The following is a 19,946-nucleotide window of genomic DNA, read 5'->3' as shown; positions in this document are numbered from 1 at the left end:
AATTGATAAAGACAGTTAAACTTATACATTTAGTTCAAGCATATGTTGCTTATGGGATTGCAAGGATTTTATTTATAATACCCAGTTTAATAAAAATAGCTATGCCCACAGTTCACTTACCCATCTGTATTTTCAAAGTATGCAAAAATAATCAATTGTGTATTGAGCCCCATGTAGATGTTGCATCTTCCATGACACCTTTGTGTTATTTATTTATTTTTCTGGACAACTACCAAGATATCTAACTAATGGATCTGCATCCAGTCTGACCCCCTCCAATCTCTGTGACTCATTGGAGCAGAAGTCATCTTATATAAGTTCAAATATAATCAGTATATTTTCACTCTCTCTTTTGAAACCTTTCCAGAATGAAAAAAAACAACAACAACAACAAAAAAAAAAAAACCACAGCATAGCAGACAAAGCCCTGGCTGGATTGACTCCAACCTATTTCTGTATCCATCTAACACAACTTTCCATTTTCTCTTTCCACTGTAGTTATACTGCTCTTTGAGACTCTTTTATTAGACACAATCTCTCATGACATCAGGACTTTTTATCATGTTGCCATTTCTGCTAATAATAATAATTAGAAGAAGAAGGGGAATGGTATTAGTAGATGAATACAAATAGCTAATATGTACTGAGTGAACCCTTACTATGTTGCAGAAGTAGATCAAAGCACAAGCATTGTATAGACAAATCGTCACAATGGTCAATAGAGTAAGACTATTAACATGAACATCTAGAATGATCCTCCATACCCTATCCACAGAGTTAGAACCATTTGGTTCATCTGAGATCTCCACCTAAGTATCTCTTCTTTAGGAATATCTTCTTTGATGTCCTTGATTTGCATACACCTGAAAAGTCAGTGTTCTCCATGGGGCTTTAAATTCCAAGTGCTATGAGGGAGGAAAATGTCATTGATTGTTCACTATTAAAATCTCAGTTTCTCACAGGGCCTGGAACATGATATCAACACATATTTGTTGTATCAAGAATGCATATTTGATATGGGGGAGATGTAAAAAACTTACACACATACTTAAACATTTTCAGATCTTCTGGCAACATTTATAACAGAAAGAACTGCTTAACACACATGCAGCTTTGAGAAAAGTCCCCTAGAAGGTGCTAATGTCATCACCATGCAATTGTTGTAGGAGGTATCAATTAGTCATACATTTTTTGTTTCTGGAGGGAAAAATAGTTTTGAGTTGTGTTATATACAATTTCTTATTGCTTCATCCAAATACATGAAATGCAACCAATTATAAGACTCACCATTGTTTTACATATACTTCTTAGAAAATGAAAATACATGATACATTCTTATCAGAATCTTGCATATTTTTCTTACCAAAGTAATGCATTTAGACTATCTAGACAATGTTATGTACTTTGACGAAAGGAAATATATGTAAAATAAATTGCTTATGGTATTTCTAAAACCTCTTTATATCAGCACCTTGTTCTTCTGTACTGATTTTGATCCAGAGTCCTCTTTGATCTTGTACTTTCCTATCACATTGTTCTCTAGAACACTGAGAATGTTGGTTGTGCAGATTTTCTGAAGATGATACTTATTGTCCCTGCTTCATATTCTTGTCTTGTTTTGTTTTTTCAAGCCAATGACATAGCCTAAAGTCTTTTTAATGATATTTTCTTGTTTTTAACCAAAAGACAACTTCTAAATAATAGTCAGGACTCATATCCCTACTCCAAATGGATCTTGAATGGTTTGTTGACTAAAACAGTTAACAGTCATAGTTTCTAGCTAAGCAACCTGAAATAACAAGTTTATACTTATTCAAGCAAGGACAATTATGTCCAACTTCTATTTAGTTGACTGTCATCAGATGTGAAAAATATGTGTTTTGAAGTCTCATTAAAATGTATTTAGTGATTATATACTGTCAACTATGTGTCTAGCACCATGATAAATATTTGGTTTTTTAGTCATTATTTTTCACAACTCGGGCCAGATTAGCTTATTATCTCCATTTTATAGACGAGGGGAGAGGCTCAGAGAGAGAAAGAGTTTCATTGACTTGCCCCAGAAAAAATAGCTACTGTAAAAGCTGATGATTAAACTTTATTTGTAGATGTGGAATAGCAAAATTAGGTGATTTTGAGCCATAAATGAGGTAATCCACTTAAAGTACTTAGTGCAACATTTGGAAAATAGTAAGTACCCAATACATATTAACTGTTCATATCATTCATTTGTTCAACAAGAATTTTTGAGCACTTACATGGGATAGATTACTGTTCTAGGCAATGGATATAATTAAAAATGATAACAATAAAGCCTTAGTCATTTTTCTCCTGGGAATTTATTCTACTATATGTTAATAAAGATTTTCATTTTCAATACTAAGAACTTTGTTTAAATTAATTATACCAGATCACCTTCATTCAAAGTGAGATAGGGATGTTTAGACATTAAATAAACTTTCCCAACTTTATTAAAGTATACACATTTATTAACAAAGTCAGGTTTCTTGTAAACAATTTCAGCAGTTTTCGTTCATTGTGATGAAGGTTTTTGTAAGAATAAATAATGTAAGCAATTCCAACTCCTACAATTGTACAACAACAAGTCCTCTTCATTGAGGAGAGTACCTCTTAATTTATGTATGAAATGGCCAAGCAAGGCTGTTCCATTAAATTGTTACACTCATTCCTGCAAAATAAAATCTGACTAAAAAAGAAAAACATATATGAATATGTTTCTAGGACATTTGAAACTATTCTTATCTAAGCAAAATTATTCCTGAACATAGTTTTGTGTTTTGAAAATAATATCTAACATAAGACACCACATCCATTAGAAATAAATTGTATTTTCACTGCCTTTGTAAGAATGAATTCAGTATGAGTTAATTAATTCATCACCACTGAATTAGTACTGATTTGCAAACTTAAAGACAGGAGCAGCTGAGTTTTATTCTATTTGGCATTAGAATTCTCAGCACCAATGTTCCAAATAAAATTATTTTTGTAGCAAATATTTAATTCCTTACTAAACACTGGAAAAATTATTTCTGATTTTTGTTCTTATTGGACTCCTGACTCCCATGCAGTGTTATCTCTCACATATTTTTATACATTCTGGGGCCTGTTTGAAACATATTCAACTCCATCCTTCTCCCCTTTGCCAGAACCATGAAAATTTAATTACTGTATGGCAGAATAACTTATTATTTGATAAGACACATATAACTTTCTGTATTAGATTTACAGTATAACTTTTTTCTTTCCTTTTAAAAAAATCTTTATTGTTGAAAATATTATGTGTGTCTCCTTTCCCCTCCCCCGCCCCCCATTGACCTCTCCTAGCCTGCCCCGGTACCCCACCCTAGGCCTTCACCACCCTATTGTCTATGTCCATGGGTTATAACTTTTAAGAGCACAATCTCTGGGATCTGCCATCTTGGTTCATTTTATACTAGCTGTGACATTTAAGATAATAGTCAAATATTTCTGGTCTCAATTGCTTTATCTGTAAAATGGCAATAATAGTATTGCCCTCCATATAGTTTTGTTCTGAGGATTAAGTGAGATAATGCATGTAAAATAAAACAGTACTGGCCTTTAGATAGTGCTATTGTTGTCATTATTACTTTTGCTATGTCGAGGAAAATGTATATTTTTAACATACTAAGACTGTTGAAATCCCAATATAGTTCTGTTTGAATTGTGATTGCCCTTGCATTAAATTTAGGGAGTAAAATTTGGAAATAGTAATCTTCAGTATAATATATGTTCTTATGCAGTAGCTTCCTTCCTTCTTTCCTCCCTCCCTCCCTCCTTCCCTCCCTCCCTCCCTCCCTCCCTCCCTCCCTCCCTCCCTCCCTCCCTTCTTTCTTTCTTTCTTTCTTTCTTTCTTTCTTTCTTTCTTTCTTTCTTTTCTTTCTTCTTTCTTTCCTTCCTTCCTTCCTTCCTTCCTTCCTTCCTTCCTTCCTTCCTTCCTTCCGTCCTCAAAGATGGTTAGTTTTTTCTGAAGCTCCTGAATTTAATGAAGATTTTTCATATTTCTTGATAGATAATAGAAAAATACTAAAGCAATGATTATTTCCACATTTGATCATATTTGGTTTTATTCCATAACATGAAGAGATGGGGGGGAAAAGGGGGAGGGGGAGATTAAAAAAATGAGGTTAGCATTGTAAATCCTTGGACATAGGACTACTGTTAGCTTAAACTAGCAAATTTTCTATAATTTTTCAACACCCTCAATTTGGTACTGATTTTATTGCCCTTTCATAGATATATCATCTTAAGCTTAAAAAGGTCAGATAATTTCAGCTTCACGTCACTTCAGCCTGAATCTGATGATCGTGAACTTAACATTGCTCTGTTTTATCTCCTTGTTCTCTACAGAACTTAAAAGAACAGTTGAAGTTATTCTGTTTCATATACCCTAAGGAATAAGATTATTCCTTAACTTCTAATTGGCAGGATAATTTGGTTTACTTTTGTTATTAATTCCTAGTTATATTGCATTATGCCCACATAACAGGGTCTCTATATTTTATGCTTTTCAGAAAGTTTTGAGATATGTCCTTGCTATAAATGAGACCTGCTTTTATAAAATGCTCAATGCTTCCCAGAAGAATTTTCTATATAAGGGGTTCAGAGTTTTATAAGTCTTTGTCTTTACATATACAAGTAACAACCTTTATTTTTTTTAAAAGGTTTTTGTTAATTTTTATTTTTCTAATGCTGATTATAAAGGTAGAAAAGTAGCTTTTAGATTTCAGTGTATATTTTATATCTACCCTACCTACAAAATAAGCATTTTAAAATGTTTTAAATTCACATTACTACTCATATTAACCTTTTGTACTCAGATGTCGTGTGACTCGACACGGTTAGCGTTAGAAAAAAGGAATCGAGAAAAAAGCAAGAGAGTGCAAAGGGTTAATACTATTAATTTCATTCTTATATAATCTACTAGAGGCCTGGTGCATGAAATTCGTGCATGGGGGGTGTCCCTCATCCCAGCCTGCACCCTCTCCAATCTGGGACCCCTTGAGGGATGTCCAACTGCCGGTTTAGGCCCGATCCTACTGGCTCCCAACTGCTTGCCTGCCTGCCTTCCTGATTGCCCCTAACCACTTCTGCCTGCCAGCCTGATCACCCCCTAACCACTCCCATGACAGCCTGATTGCCCCTAACTGCCCTCCCCTGCAGGCCTGGTCACCCCTAACTCCCCTCCCCTGCTGGCCTGATCACCCATAACTGCCCTCCCTTGCAGGCCTGGTCTCTCCCAACTGCCCTCCCCTGATGGCCATCTTTTGGTGGCCATTCTTATGACCACATGGGGGCAGGATCTTTGACCACATAGGGGCAGCCATCTTGTGTGTTGGAGTGATGGTCAATTTGCATATTACTCTTTTATTAGATAGGATAGAGGCCTGGTGCACGGGTGCAGGCTGGCTGGTTTGTCCTGAAGGGTGTCCCTGATCAGGGTGTGGGTTCCCTTGGGGCATGGGGTGGCCTGGGCGAGGGGCCTGGGATCTGGTATTTATTTATCTTCTATAATTGAAACTTTGTAGCCTTGAGCAGAGGCCAAGGCAGGCCAGGGTGTGCAGAAAGCTTGGCTTCCTCCATTGCGGGGGAAACCCAAGCTTCCTGCTCGCTCCGTGGCTGCAGCCATCTGGGTTGGGTTAATTTGCATACGTGCTTCTGATTGGCTAGTGGGCGTGGCTTGTGGGTGTAGTGGAGTGATGGTTACTTTACATATTACTCTTTTATTAGATAGGATGTCAAGATTATTTTTGTCATTTTTATCCAATGCTATAACAATATTTACCACTGTAATATAGAGCATAAATTTTGTTCATTTCATAGTTTGGCAATGTACTTTGTATATATTTTATATAAACTTTGTATGACTATTCACAGGCTCTGAAACAAGAATATACTCATTACAATATTGTGATCTAGCTCTTTTTAATTTAAAGAAACTCAGTAAAAGATTATATTTATACAATAATTGATTTCTATTTCAAGAATTGAAATCTGTAGAACAGCTTGATAATACTTTTCCTATACCTGTATAGTAGCTATACTTATATAATACTCTTGATTATTTATGATTGTTTAATAATCCCTACATAGTTTCTCCTCTGATCCCACTGGAGGAAATTAAAAGGAAACTAGTATATTATGCATGCTCAGTAAATATATTGTTATTTATTTCATTGTAATATTCAGGGGAGAAACTATTTAAAAAGGGACAGAGATAATATTAAATTGTCCATAGAACCAAAAAAAATTCTAAAATAAATATTCTGGCCCATGTTTTCTATCAAACATGAGTCAATTAATTTTAGAATTGCACTTTTTATGTTCTTTTTAATCACTGTGATAACTTTACAAGAGCAATGTTAATGTTTTACATTTATCTAGTGAGCTAAATGCCCCTATTAGAAGTATTATTTTTTCCAATTCAATGAGTTTTCATTTTTTTTAATATGAAAAGGTTATGCCCCAATTTCCTCAAAGTAGCTTGGTTATTTTTTAATATATTTCTTTTTAAATATTGGGTGTAATAGCTCTAAAACCATGGCTTAAAAAGTCAGTGGGGTTGAGATAATACAATTACCTTGTTTTCTTGCATGAGTCAACAAATAGAGTTCATTAGAAGGTTGAATCTCTGTATAATAAGAAGCTGCTGTGAAAGGCAAACCATATTTAATATTTCTCATGCTTGCCTGCTTAGAAGGGCATATTTAATAAACTCAAGTTTTCATATTTAAAATATCATATTTCTAATTCCTATAACTATCCTAAATATCTTGCTTGATCAAAATTTATAAAAATGATCAAATTTAGCCAACTGAAATTATAATAGGCCAGTATTATAGAAAGTTCATCTTAACTAAAAGTGATACTTTGAGGAAAATTATTATACCCTGAGTTCTTCTAATCAGATCACTGTCAAAACATATAATTATAATTTTTATTTTGTTCCTATAAAACAAACATATGAGTCATTAGTACAGATCAATTATTTATTTTAATATATAAGATGCCATATTTTGTGTGGATTCTCAGCTGAATAAAAAATACCCTTTGTTTTTAGTTGTACAAGAACTGTTTGCAAGTTACATGAAGTGTACGTCCTTAAACTTTGTTTGCTATTTTAAAAGTTTAGAGGAAAGGATGACAAATGATTTGTCTATACAAATAATATATTACCTTTGTACCTAATCTTGGTAGGATTGAGGCACAACGTTTATACTTCTCTTGTATTATATTTCATCATCTAAAGATTATATATTGTGACTTACTCATTTAGTCCATCTGAAACTTTCTGGAATTTTTTTGTTTGTTTAGATGCATGTTAATTCTGGAGGTAATGATTTCTACAACAATTTAATCTCTCTTCCCTTTGTCTTAAACTTACTTACTTCTAGCACAAGGTGTGACTCCTAATATTGTTTTTATTTTTGGCATTATATAATTATATAAAATCAATTATATTAAGAATATAATATCATGAGATATTATATATAGAGAAATAAACTAATGATATTGATATAACTATCTAACAAACAGTGTTGATTGTCCAAGATGGATGACTTTTCTATTTTCAGGACTCTAGTCATTATTCGACCAGCATCATTGATATCACCTTGAGGCCAGGGCATATGTCATGGTCTGCATTGTAATTCTACCACTTTGCAACATACTTGACTTTATGAGATGGTGTATATAGCTGCTGAAAGATTTTCATTCCTACTCTCGGCATTCTTTCTGGTAGTAGTCCATAAAAATACACAGAATCTTTTCATCACACTGAAGGACAATTCAATAATGTTAGTATTGCTTTTGATATCTTTCCTTCAACACTATCTTGTTTGAAATCATCAATGCCTCTCCTAATCACATATATTACCACATAAATAGAGATTCAAAACTACCTAGGAAGATATATTAATGCAGTGAAAACAATGAAATAAAAAATTAATGAGGGCATGAATCAAACATCTTTCTGATATTTTTATTGGTCATTGATTTCCCCCAACTTCCCCATGATTAATAGCTTTGCAATTAAACAAGTTTTGTGTTTATTGTTTTATTGTATCCCCATAATCCTATTATATAAAGTGGATATTTATGATTTTTACATTAGAAATCACAGACTATGCATAGACAGGTATTTGACCTAAGAATATTCACCCAAGCAATTTGATTAAGAACTGGTTAAATAATAAAACTTAAAAACATGTCTTATGATGCAATTCTTTTCATGAGTTGTAGATATATCTTCAATTCTTCTAATTACTTGGATTCAAATCTTCAACATCAATGATAAGCTCACAGGAATCTCAAAATTAGAATCAGGACAGCTGATAAAGAAAATGGCCATTTTAAAGTGTAAATTAGCATTTCTCAAATAAGAGCCATTTTGCAACTGCCCCCCCCCCACCCAGTCCCACTCCCCAGGGTACCTTTGACAATGTCTGGAAACATTTTTGATTGTCACAACTTGGAGTGGATAAAGAACAGGGATGCTGCTAAACATTTTCCAATGCACAAAAGAGCCCATCACAACAAAAAATTGTTTATCTCAAAATTTCAATAGTGCCAACACTGAGAATCTCTAAAACCAGAGGTCCAGGTCTATTGAGATAAGAGGAGGACAAAAGCCCCCCATCAATTTAGGTTCAGTTTATATATTCACTCACCACCATCCTTATCATTCCCTGTGCTCATGAATATATGCGATGATTTTTGGAAGTAGAGTTGCTTGGAGTATAGTTGAGTTTAATTCCTGATTTTACCACTTATTGGTTATAAGCTTGGGAAAGTTACTTAAACTCTACCCTTAAAATGGAATATTATAGTAATGATTTATAGTTGTGGAGTTGTTTTGAAGGTAAATGGAGTCAAAGGACTGAACACCTAACTTGGAGAGTAAGTAATCAATGGCACCTATCATGTTAATATTGTGCACCAATGTTAATGAAGATATATAAATTGTGGTGCAAAAAAATATATAACTTTTTTCATAGCTCTAATTAATTTCTGCCATTGGTATTTTTTTAGCCTGGTATAAAATATAATTAGTCAATTGTTGGGAAATACAATTAATTCACTAGTTTCTTAACACAGTAAGAGTCATTGTGTTCTCTTTGCATTGCTGAAGTTGCATTTATGTTTCTGATACTCATCAAAGCTAATGTAAAGTGGGTGGGTTCTTAGTCACTATTGGCCTATTTTGATATCTTTTGAAACTTTATTTCCCTCATTCCCTTTAGCAACAGCTATACTCCTCTGGCATTTGGAAGACATTAATTTTTTCCAATTTGGGCCCAGATAGTGTCCACACAGCTCACTCTGCCTGTTTGATGTCCAGTCCTTATGTCACTCTCTGCAGCTCTATGTCTGCCATAGGGAACATTTGGATATTATCCTATACCACTTTGGCTCTATGGCATGCTCAGTAGGATAATCTCACATCTAAACACTAGACAATTTTGTATAACTTTATTGCTATGGCAATACAGGAACAGAAAACTCTAGAACCAGATTGTCAAGCAGCCCATGAAAGGAGGCTAAAGTAATTCTCTGTTCTAGAATCCCAAAACTCATCAATGGCTTTTACTGATCTTCTTCCATGAAACTCAGACAAAGGTGCAATTGCAACATAGAAAGCAATTTCTCAGGGAGCATTTCCAAAGTCTACTTGATTCTTTTGTTCTTTTCTCTGATGCCCCTCATGTCTCAGCTCATATGTGGGCACAAAGGATTATATACCCTATCTTTAGCATCACAGTGGCTTGGAAATTTTCCTTTCAATACTTTTGTTTATATTAGGATTTCAGCTTTGGAAAATCCAAAAGCCTTCATGTCTTTTTAAATTGTTTTTTATTTCCACTACTAGAGGCCTGGTACACAAAATTTGTGCACGGATGGGATCCCTAGGCCTGGCCAGTGATCAGGGCCTATCAGAGCCTTCTGGCTGCTGGCCAGGGCCTTTCTTTGTTCCGCGCCGCCCCCTGGTGGTCACCACACGTCATAGTGAGCGGTCGAACTCCCGAGGGGATAATTTGCATATTAGCCTTTTATTATATAGGATGGCTTCCCTTAATTGATGGCAAAATGGCTGAAGGACATCAATGAAGAATTAAAAATGGATAGGTAAACTAGCCAAAGAATTACCTAATCAGTACATAATCTCCCTTTATTTAACCTACACTCCAGTTCATAATGAGATTATTTTATAGGTAGCATTTGGCTTTTAGAAATTCAGGCAGTCTAACATTTATTAACAATAATGTGAGGCTGAGTTGGAAGGTTATCTTCCTTTTGGCTCAGCAACCTGTTCTGATTTCACCATAGCATTACTGTTTCTCTTTGATCCTCCTCAGTTCTGCTTTTTTCCAATAAAATATTATAGCTTTCAACACATCCTATTTTTCTCATACTTCACTCATATCTTTCTGTTCATCTATTTTATCCTATTCTCATTCTTAGGGTAACGAATGGGGAGGTCTTTCTTCCCCAGTCTTTCTACAAGGCAGCAATCTTCAAATGATTGCATACCTTTCCCTGTCATTTAGGAAGGCTCTGGAGTTCCAAAGACATGGTAGATTTAAGGGATTTAATTTCCAAATCCACAGGTACTATTTTCTAAAACTAGCTTGCCTGAGAACTATCTAATGGCACAGATTTTCTTTTCCTACTCCCTGTTTCACAATCACCCCTCACCTGTTTCACAGAAGAAGGATGTAACTTTCACTCAGCTACCATCTTTCCACTGACAGGAGCTATAAAAATCTGGTACCAAACGAAGAGGCAATTGGAAAATGTTTTCTTCCTCAAGGATGGTTGCATGAGCAAAGCCAACAAAGTGTTAATAGTATTAAAGGGACAGAACCTTATTTCATCCTAACTGTATAGATCTTACTTATATCTGAAATGAAAGTGACTCTGCTCCTTTCAATACTTCTTACCAACACTTTCTTTGTTTTGTTTTTTAATTTTGAGATTTATTAAAGTATATTATCACACAAATGGAAACACATACAGATTAGAAACATGCAACCCCATCATCTTCCACAATCAAGTTAAAATATTTTTCCTATTTTCATAGCTGAAAACTAAACTTCAGATCTTGTATCTCTGAATATTTATGCATTGAATATTTTATTTATTCTTCCTAAAAATATCCAGGGCAGCAAATAACTAAAATGCAAACTATTATATATAGAAATTGAAGAGTTAAAAAAAAAAGCTCAGCTTGCATGGCTCATTGGTTGAGTGTCTGACCTATGAACCAGGAGGTCAAGGTTCAATTTCCAGTCAGGGCACATGCCCATGTTGCAGGCTCAATCCCCAGTAGGGGCAGGAGGTAGCTGATCAATGATTTTTCTCTCATCTATAATATTTCTATCTCTCTCTCCCTTTTCCTTCTTATCTGAAGTCAATAAAGATATATTTAAAAATATAAAATGTATAGAGAACACCCCTTCCAAATCCCAATTAAAGGCAAGCAATGACACTTAGCTCTTGCTTAACTTATATTGTCTTCAAAAACTACTAAAATATAATAGACATAACAAAACAACCTGACTTTTAATAGATGTCCATAAAGCTTGTTAGGGTTTGAAAATAAGTGCATAAACAAAGGAAAATATAGTTTATATTAAACAAGTTTGAAGATGCCTGTGTTGTAGCATTCTGTAAAACTAGTGGCCTGGTGTATGAAATTCATGCACTCAGGGGGTTGAGGGTGGGGGGCTGTCCCTCAGCCCAGCCTGTGCTCTCTTGCAGTCAGACATCCTTAGCACTGCCGCGAAGGCTGGAGAGGCTCCCACCACTGCCACTGCACTTGCCAGCCATTAGCCTGGCTTCTGCCTGAGTGGCGCTCCCCCCCTAACCCCCCCCCCTCCCATGGGAGCGCACTGACCAGCAGGGGGAAGCTTCTGCGTTGAGCATCTGCCCCCTGGTGGTCAGTGCGCATCATAGCAACTAGTTGTTCCACAGTTCAGTTGATTTGCATATTATCCTTTTATTATATCGGATAAACAAGACAAAAATCTGGTATAAGGTTTATTGTCAAAGGCAGGATGTCTTCAAGCAGGTATGTAGGAGGCAGTGGTTCTTTTTCAGGCATCTTCACTGCCATTTCATAAGTTGGCAAAACACACTGTGGAGGTGCTTCAAAGACAGGGCACACAGAAATATCTGGTGTGTTTCTGTTTTTGATGTATTTATAGCAGGTCCATACATAGTTGATTAGATAAATCTTAAAAATGATGAATAAGGCAAAGAACACAACAACAATGAACAGGGCACAGCTGGAGTCCAAAGCCCAGAGGTCATCTTTATGGGAAAAATCAGGTAATTGATCCAGATATTCTTCAATTGTTGGCAAATATGTGAGAGAACTGATAGTAACCAGGCAACTAAGGATGAAGTGAAAAAAGCCAGCAATAGAAGAATGGAATAAACCAACCCACTTGATAAGAAACTGCTCCATATACCAGCATTGAACTGATTTATAAACATAAGAACACAGACACAAAATCAACACAGCCATTATCTGACATTCTCTCACATGAGCAGTAATTGTTAATGACTTCATACTGAATGTTGACAGATGTCATTGAGTTTGGATGAGTTTCCTCCACAATCAGCAAAATTTCCATCAACAGGTTTACCATCATGTCCCCAGGTCCCCAGGATGATTATCCGGGTGTAGACAGGGCAATAGCCACAATGCTGGGAGCTGTAGAACCAGTCTCTGTGACTCTGCTTGAAAGTCACAGACACCATTGGGAATCTCCAGGGCCTTGTATTTGGCCAGGACCCTGGACAAAGGCTTTCTGCCCAGAGGTTAAAGCCAACCAGCTCTGTCACTGTGTCCAAAACCAAACGTTGGGTCTTTAAGCTCACCCCTAGCCCGGGTCCCAGCCAGCTACTTCACACATGTGCACTGAAGACCTAGTGCTACTTCAGTTTACCCTTCCTCTTCCACCTCCACCCCACCCACACAGGCCAATAGAAGAGTGGAAAGCTGGATAGACTCAATCCCTGATTGGAAAAACTTGGAGATTGACAAAAAGTCACATCCAATCAGAAATGCAACTTGCCTCAGATCTTAAGTGTGGGAAAGGCCTGGCTTGGAGGTCTAGAATAGTTGGGTTTGTGCATAGCCTGGTAGGTAACCATCTCAGAGACAAGAAGGCAAGGAAAAAGGCACTTAATAGGAAAAGGGAGAGATGGGATGGGTAGCTGGCAGAGAAGGCCAAAGGACTTCTGAATGATGTCTTTGCCATATACTGCCTTGGAGGCATCATGGGAAGGTGGATGCTAATACTTTTATATATATTATGTATATGTACATATCTATACACATGTAACACATATATATGCCAAATATGCATTTATCTCTTAACCTCTCGGTCTACCAATGGAAGAATTAGCATTCACACAGAGAAGGTTGTGACAATGGCATAAGCCATATGTTGATTTTTCACTTAAAAATAGTTTTACTTTTCCTGAGAGAAACCTATTTTGTGCACCAGGCCTCTAGTTTGAATATGAAATAATCTTAGACGTCAACTTAAAACGTGTAAAAGGCATCCCGGGCAGTGTGCTCAATGGTTGAGTTTTGACCTATGAACCAGGAGGGCATGGGGTTTGATTCTGGTCAGGGCACGTGCCCAGGTCCAGGCTCTATCCTTGGTAGGGGGTATGTAGGAGGGAGCTGGTCAATGATTCTGTCTCTGTCTCATCATTGATATTTCTCTCTCTAACTCTTCCTTCCTCTCTGAAATCAATAAAAATACATTTTTTTTTAAATGTGCAAGAGGTTACTTAAATTTCAAATCCTTATATGGCCCATATGATTAACATGTTTGAAGGCCAATGCTTTACAAAATTCTAAAATATCACCAGAATAAACTGGAAATATTTAACAGTTTTAGTAGCTTTCTGCAAGCAATTCTTTTTGTTGTTGTTAATCCTCACCTGAGGATCTTTTTCCATGGACTTTTAGAGAGAGTGGAAGGGAGGGGAAGAGACAGAGAGAAATATCTATGTGAGAGAGGCACATTGATTGGTTACCTCCTGCATGCCTCTCAACCAGGGCCAGGGATTCAGCCTGCAACCCAGGCTCAATTGAGTATTCTTGGAATTTTCACATACAAATTGAAAAGTTGTAATTATGAAAGCAGTCTTCCCATTTGCTTCCCCTTGAAGCAAATCAACGTGAGACTCTTTAGACCAAGGGACAATGCTCTATCCACTAATCAAAACTGGCTAGGGCAAGCCATTCTTAATGTAAGTGACAAACTGCAGGCTGGTCCTACCTTATAACAAAAATTAAACAAAGTCTTCACCTGAATTGATTTACCTTCATTGAGTATTTTTGTAATTTTCACATACAAATTGAAAAGTTCATCTGCACTTGAAACCTTGCAGTGGTAGTTTGAATAAAGGTGTACAAAGAGGAATATGGGGCAGAATGTGTTTTTTTTAAATAGAAATGAGTATTTTATATTAAAATTAAATCTTAGACTCTTTTATATAACTCCCAACATGTTTGATTTACAATTTCAAAGACAGGTAGGTAAGAAGATAGGTAGAAGATAGATAATAAATGGAGAATATGAACTAGGGTAAAGCAGAACGTTAATCAAATATTTCAAAACATTGGAACTGCATTAATACTACATATAAATTAGTAAGTACATTTGCTTCTTAATAAAATATATGTTTCCTCATCTGTGCCAAAACATTTCATAATATTTTATTTCTGACTCTAGCATACTTAATATTTTCAACAAGGCTTCATTTGTCATTGTGAAGAAGACATAGCAGAAAATAATGAGATTTTTAGACCCAGAATCTGGGCTCTTTTTCCCCCATTATATCTTATATTTTAAATTAAAAATAAAATGCTTAGTTGAGATGTTTAGTATAATAGTGATAAGATAGCTGGGGAACAAGGTAAGATATAATGGATGTATCTAATGCCATTAAGCCCCCAGTCTATAGTAGTGTACTGTAATAATAAATTGCTGAAAAATTTCACGAAACCAAAGTATTACCGTACATCCTAGAAGTACAGGATGGTTTTACAGAATATTGTAGAACTCCCAAAGAGGAGCATCTACCAGCATTAGCGATCCAGAAGAGTCCATGTGAAATTTCCAGTAAAACTGTGTTCTGCTGTTGAAGAGGTATTTGCCAGATGTGAGAATGTTGGGAGACATTAAAATACAAAATTTCTGAATGGAAAGGTACATTGTACAAGAAATATTGATTTATTTGAGAAATTCTAAGCAATTTAGTGTGCCAAGGGAGGGGGTGTATATTTATGTAGCACAGACTTGGACAGAATTAGGGAAGGCTTAAGGATAAAGTTCTCAAGGTGTTAGACAAAGCAATTAAAATTCATTTCAAAAATACTGGAACATCATTGAAATATTTCAAGCAGGGAGATGATATTATAATTTATATTTTGTCAAAATTACAATATTAGTATGAGGAGGGATGGGTCTGCATTATGGAAAGAAAGGACAGCTGGGAGAGGTAAGGGATACTAATAGCTGAACTAAAGCAGTGTCCACAGGAAGAGAGAAAATGTGCATAAGTTGTAATTATGAAAGTAGTCTTCCCATTTAATAATTCAGTAAATGTTAGGTTAAGTGATAAGGAGCTAAAATGACTCCTACAGCATTGGTGATTAGGTATAAGATTATGTTAATGTTACACACTAAAATACAGAATATAAGAAATAAGACATGCTTTGGGGGCAAAACAGTGAGCTCACTTTTAAATGCATAATTTATGACATTACACAGAATACACAGATGGAGGGAGGTAACCATTTAATTGGAAATATTGCTGAATATCAGAAGGAAGGTTTGTATTTCGAATAACTCATGCAGTATATGATCAACATTTACCTACGTTGTAAAGGACAGAAACCTAAGTCAAACTCATGTAGAAAAAAATAATTTAATCTTATATGATACTAGTGACACGGTGCACGAAATTCATGAACATTTAAAGGGGATTAATTAGAGGAAATAATTTAATATTGCTATTTGCCCTTTCTCTATAATAGAAATGTCAAAGATGAAAGAAAATTAGTAAGATGTATATGAAAACCTTCCTCCTGTCAGAGTCTGGGGCTTAACACGGGACCCAGAGTCAAGTCCCCGCCCACCCACATGCACCTCAAAATCACGTGAGACCCAGACCCGGCTGGCCCACCACCTACATTGGGCTAGATCCAGACCCAGCCAGTCCCACCCTTGTCAAGCCCTACCGGGCACGGGGTGTAGCCTCAGGTCCCCTGGCCCAGCGCCAGGACGCGGGGCATGGCCTGAGGACCCCCAGTCCAAACCAGGGCTGGGGGGCGTGCCTTGAGGTCTTCTGTCAAGCCCCGCCAGGCACTTGAGGTCTTCTGTCAAGGTGGGGGGCATGGCCTGAGGGCCCCTGTCAAGCCCCGCCAGGCAGGAGGGGTGCAGCCTCAGGTCCCCCAGCCCAGCACTGGGAGGTGGGTGCAGGCTCAGGTCCCCCATCAAGCCCCACCAGCAGGGGGGCGTAGCCTCAGTTCCCCCATCAAGCCCCGCTGGGCAGGATGTGGCCTGAGTTCCCCCGACCCAGCACTGGGGGTGCACCTTGCGGTCCACTGTCAAGCCCCACTGGGTGGGGGGCATGGCCTGAGGTCCCCTGTCAAGCCCAGCCAGGCAGGGGGGCTCAGCCTCAGGTCCCCTGGCCCAGTGCTGAGGTAGGGGGCACAGCCTCAGGTCCCCTGTCAAGCCTTGCCGGGCGGGGGGTGTGGTCTGAGGTCCCCCAGCCTGGTGCCGGTGGGGGGGGGGGGGCGAGGCCTGAAGTCCCCTCTCAAGCCCCACCTAGTGGGGGGCGCAGCCTGAGGTCCCCCTGCCTGGCACTGGGGCAGGGGGAGCAGCCTGAAGTCCCCTAGCCCAGCACCAGGATGGGAAGCACACCTGAGGTCCTCTGTCAAGCCCTGCTGGGTCGGGGGCACAGCCTAAGGTCCCCTGTCAAGCCCCATGGGGGCAGGGGAGGGCATAGCCTCAGATCTCTGCTGATTGCTTGTTAAATCTCCTTATGGGAAGTTGGCCTCAGCTGTGGGTGTAGCCATCTTTGTGATGAAGTGATGGTCAATGAGCATATTCCCTCTTTATTAGATAGGATATAGGGCTACTTTCATGTAGACATTTATTTAGAGTACCAAAAGATCATGTCTCTGTTATTTCCTCGGGTCTGGCCCATTCCAGGATACATTTGAAGGCTGTCATCTGCTACAGGCTTCTCTTAACAATGACTTTAGTTAGAACCCATATTTTCATGTCACCAAAACCTACACAAGATAAAATGATTTTCTTTTCCAAAAACCTCCACCAAACAGCTCACAACTTCTTTACTGAGAATGGGTTGCTTGCTCTTTCCTGAACTGAACCTGGGCAGGATACCGGAACCTGGGCAGGATACCGGATTTGCTGACTGTCAGAGCCTAATCCTGCCTCTTTGGAGCTACATGGAGCATCACTTGGGCCAAGAGCAGAGAAGGTGACAGTTCTGCCATGAAAAATTTGAATATGTTACCAATGAAGGGAAATGGAATGCTCATCAGGCAAAAACATGAACCCAAAGGGGAAAATATTGAAAAATATCCATTAGGCATATTAAAACCACACGTTTGGAAGCAGATTACCTTAGGTAGTGTTATAGGAGGGAAAAGAGAAAATCTTGTGATCTTTTAAGAAAACTACAGTGTTGAAGGAGTCCATAGTGAGTGAAGGTGTGGCAAAGACTTTTTGAATGAAAGGGAATATTGCAATTCTTAGATCATTTTCCTGGATCATAAATGGTTTCTCATAATCTCTTATTACATACCTAGAATTGTTCTTTAATGCTTTACTTCACACTTGCCCACTTAGGAGCTCAGTTGCCATTTGTCATACCCCACACAGCTTCATGGTTCTCTCTGCACTTCACTCCCACTGACTCAGCATTCTTTTGCCTAGAAGAGCTTGGATAATTTATTGTGCACTCCTACTTTGAGGTTATTTATAAGAATCTTTAAATAAAATTACTGTCAAATCTGAGAATGACATTGTTAAACTTACCCACCCAGTATATAATTAATGTAGTTCTTTTCTTATTCTTCTAATTATGAATATTCCTTATCCATGATAATATCTATACCAATAAAAGGATAATATGCTAATTAGACCAGTAGACATTCTGCGAGACTCTCTGGATGGCCTTCCAGACAAAAGTCATGGGGGTGGGGCTGAAGCAGAGGCGGTTAGGGGCGATCAGGCAAGCAGGGCAAGGCAGTTGGGGGCAAGCAGGCCAGAAGGGGGGGCAGTTGGGGTGAGCAGGCTGGCAGGGGGGGCAGTAGGGGTGAGCAGACTGGCGGGGGATGGCAGTTGGAGGCAAGCAGGCAGGCAGGGGAGGCAGTTGGGGACAAGCAGGCCAGTGGGGGCGGGGCAGTTGGGAGCAAGCTGGCTGGTGGGGTGGCATTTAGGGGTGAGCAGGCTGGCCGGGGGAGGGCAGTTGGGGGTGATAGGCCAGAAGGGGGGGGCAGTTGGGGTTGATCAGGCGGCAGGCAGAGTGGTTAGGGGCAATCAGGCAGGCAGGCAGGTGAGCAGTTAGCAGTTAGGAGCCAGTGGTGCTGGGTTGTGAGAGGGATGTCCGACTGCCGGTGTAGGCCCGACCCCTGTGGGATCGGGCCTAAACCTGCAGTTGGACATCCCCTAATGGGTTTCTGATTGGAGAGGGTGCAGGCTGGACTGAGGGACACGCCCCCAGTGCACGAATTTCATGCACTGGGCCACTAGTATATTTGTGAAGCAACACACTATGTGCTTAAAAGTACACTAGTGTCTTGGGCCATACTGATGAGTTCAAAGACATTAAAGTAATCCTACTTAATCACAAAGCAGTTAAATTTTATTTGCTTTTTTAAGAGCATTAATGATGAAACTGCTTAAGAGCATGCATTAGCTATGTCCACTGTTTACAGTTGTGATTCTTCCATTAATGGAAGACTTTACCTATTGTGTTTCCTATTTACAGTACATAGGTCAACTTCAAGTTTTTGTCTCAGTTTTAAATACTCATCCAATTGATACTGAAATTATTTTAAACTTGTTCCTGAAAAATCTAAAAACTTTTCCTAGAATTATTACTAAGAAAGGGAAAAGGAAATATTTTACTACAGGTTGAGTCCACACTTACATTATTTGAGTGATTCCCAAATGTCAAGTTATGGACTGGGGCCAGCCTCCTCCTGATGGCAGTATTAGCAGGTCAAGGTGAAATGATAAAAATAAGGACAGTTTAACAAAAACTCACCGATTTAATTGAAAGGTCTATTCTTATGTCTTTTGTGTGTCTGTGCACATGTGTGTGTGTATGTGTGTTAATATATATCCTTTTTTTGCTGATGATGTGGTTATTGAATAAGTAATGTGCACATTTTTAATATCCATAGTTGGCAAGTCAAAAAGTTGGAAAATGTATGCTTGTCTTCCTTACTTTTTAAACATTATATGGTTTGTAAGATTCTAAATATTAATAACATTGATTTATATGCCAACAAGCCAATAATTTAATCTGCTCAACTGAGCTTTGGTTTCAGGATCTTAGTAAAAATTATATACCCCCAACATAGTGTATTCTTCCTATTTTTCTCTCCCCATGGCAGACTGACAGTCACATCATATAATCTGAGGTGAAAATATATGTTAAGTCAACAGGCCAACTACATAGTGTTTCATATAGACCATCTCAAAAACACAACTTAATTATCTCACAATACTCTAATAATTTTAACTTCAAATAGACAATAAAGGAGAATTTTCTCTGTATTCTATGTTGACAGATTATTGCTGCATGTATTATTGAAAATGTGTGCTTTTTTTCATTTT

The 19,946-nt window shown here is 37.9% G+C and overlaps 1 protein-coding gene and 1 pseudogene across 2 annotated transcripts in view; one reads left to right on the top strand and one right to left on the bottom strand.

The window, feature by feature from the left end:
• Positions 1 to 19,946, top strand: part of LRRTM4 (leucine rich repeat transmembrane neuronal 4) — a gene marked incomplete at its 3' end in the record, with an annotated part of 714,648 nt that overhangs the window by 79,256 nt on the left and 615,446 nt on the right. The window lies entirely within an intron of this gene.
• On the bottom strand, positions 12,041 to 12,804 carry LOC307111570 (lysosomal-associated transmembrane protein 4A-like; annotated as a pseudogene). The gene has a single exon. The product of its transcript is annotated as a lysosomal-associated transmembrane protein 4A-like (transcript).

The sequence above is a fragment of the Cnephaeus nilssonii genome, assembly GCF_951640355.1.
Source record: "Cnephaeus nilssonii genome assembly, chromosome: 15".
Taxonomy (NCBI): domain Eukaryota; kingdom Metazoa; phylum Chordata; class Mammalia; order Chiroptera; family Vespertilionidae; genus Cnephaeus; species Cnephaeus nilssonii.
The sequence above is the reverse complement of the archived record's forward strand: the minus strand, read 5'-3'. Positions and strand labels throughout refer to the sequence as shown.